The sequence below is a fragment of the Schistocerca nitens genome, chromosome 2, assembly GCF_023898315.1.
Source record: "Schistocerca nitens isolate TAMUIC-IGC-003100 chromosome 2, iqSchNite1.1, whole genome shotgun sequence".
NCBI lineage: Eukaryota > Metazoa > Arthropoda > Insecta > Orthoptera > Acrididae > Schistocerca > Schistocerca nitens.
Genome location: NC_064615.1, coordinates 274,996,070 through 274,998,081, shown reverse-complemented (window position 1 = coordinate 274,998,081; position 2,012 = coordinate 274,996,070). Strand labels below are relative to the sequence as shown.

The 2,012-nt window shown below is 39.5% G+C and overlaps 1 non-coding gene across 1 annotated transcript; it reads right to left on the bottom strand.

Annotated features, from left to right (window-relative positions):
- Positions 1 to 845: 845 nt before the first annotated feature.
- Positions 846 to 927, bottom strand: Trnas-aga (transfer RNA serine (anticodon AGA)). The gene has a single exon. It is a non-coding gene; the product is annotated as a tRNA-Ser (tRNA).
- Between the last annotated feature and the right edge of the window lie 1,085 nt (positions 928 to 2,012).

Here is a 2,012-nt window from a genome sequence, read left to right as displayed (position 1 = left end):
CAAGCCGATTTCGTCACTGAGGAATGTTACCACTTTTACCATGTCTAATAATAAACTGGACAGATTTAAATTTTCGCGGTTACTTTACCATAAGCTATTATGTCCTAATTATGTCATAAACTCTACAAATTGGAATCTTGCGAAATTTCGCGTTTTTTGAATGACTAGTTACTTTCTCGTGGTGCGTTAATTTAAGTCCAAAAATGGTTTGATTGTGTGCGCCTTGAGTCGTGTAGTTGCGTGTCGCTTTGCCTTTGGAAACGGTTTCCTTTCGTGTACCATGCCGTTAGGGGCGTGTCTACTGTGTATGTCCGGACTACTTATCAATCTAATCATGCCCCCTTTCTGTGTCCCATATCGCGACAAATTCTGGGCGCTCAAAACGACGTTCGAGTTTAATTAGATGGAGTAAAACCTGGAGTTGGTCGTTATTGTGCGGCTCACCACGTTGTACCAAGTCGATCTGGCACCACCTGTCGTTATTTTCATCGCTAAATCGTCCCCCACGAATTTCCATTTGCCCTGTGGCAATCGCAGTTCTCATTTATGAGAAATTTTTATCCTTTTGAGAGCCGTAGCCATTTTACGAACTTTCTTTTAGGATGTCTTTCATTATGAAACTTTTACTGAGATAATAATTTGGGACGGAGTGTAGTGGGATATTGACGATTTAACCACCTGTGATGTCGGTCGAAATGTGTGAATCAGTCCAGAAGTTGGCGAGGGTGGTAGCATTTTTTCATTATAACACTCGTAATTATGTTCAAATATGAGTTAAATGTAACTGTACTATTAATACGAAACAGTTTTAATGATTGCAATGACTATACACGAAATAAAATTTTCGCAGTCGGTAGGACTCGAACCTACGCTCCCAGAGGGAATCTGATTTCTAGTCAGACGCCTTAACCACTCGGCCACGACTGCTACGGGTAGGGAGTTGCGTCCTGGGGTATAGCACCAATGTACATAGCGGACTTCGACTTAGAATTTTTTTATTGGTGCTATAGTGGCGAGGGGGGGGGGGGGTGTTACTATTCTGAAACGTTTATCAGTTTGTGCCCACTGTAATACGGCGATCATCGCTCTGACGGTGCCGGGCGCATAAAGATGATCGCAGGGTGCACTCGCGTAGGCTACTTTTTAAACCCGTTTTCTATCAATTTCGTTACACTATATCTCGAAATCGTTACAAAAGACGTTCATTTTAATATGAACTTGTGTCACATAGTCTTTGCATGTAAAATAATCAAATTACTGAAGATTATCAAGCTCTCCATCTTAACTGAAATTCACTGACGTGAGTAACAGGTATGATTGCAAAAAAGAAAAAGGAAAGAAGACTGAGACGACAATCTAGATTAACAAAATGATGTGTCACCTATAAAAGTGTCTCATAGTTGTTACAATGTAATAATAAATGATAGATTTAACTGATAGCAGTAACATGACAACAGCCATCATAAGAAACAACAAGATGAGAAAAGTCTCCTTATCCTTCATCATCATTTCTGCATCTTTTCTTCGTTGTTCAGGTACGACGCTATTCCCTTTGAGTCTGTGACATTACTTCTGTTTCAGTAAATCTACCGTTTTTATTAGAATACAGAATGAAGTGCACTTACAAATTCTTCGTATTAACAGAGTTTGGTTTCTATTTTACACCTCAGTGAAGATCGCGCGCGCGCGCACACACACACACACACACACACACACACACACACTGCGTAACAGATCTTACAGATATGCATATGAAAAACTTGGATTACACTTGACAAACATTGTATTGGTAGTTGTTCCATCTCTGAAACATTTTTTTTTTCACATGACTGATAATGATGTATTTTTGAAAAGAAACGCTCAGTTGCTGCATTCGATCTCAGGATGCGCAGAGCAAGTTCCACAATTTTAGGCACGGCTTTTGCATTTATGTATTTTTCGTTTAACATTTAAGTATTCCAACCCATCTCTTACTCACTTCTTCCTCGGAATCATTCCAGTAGTTAATTTTT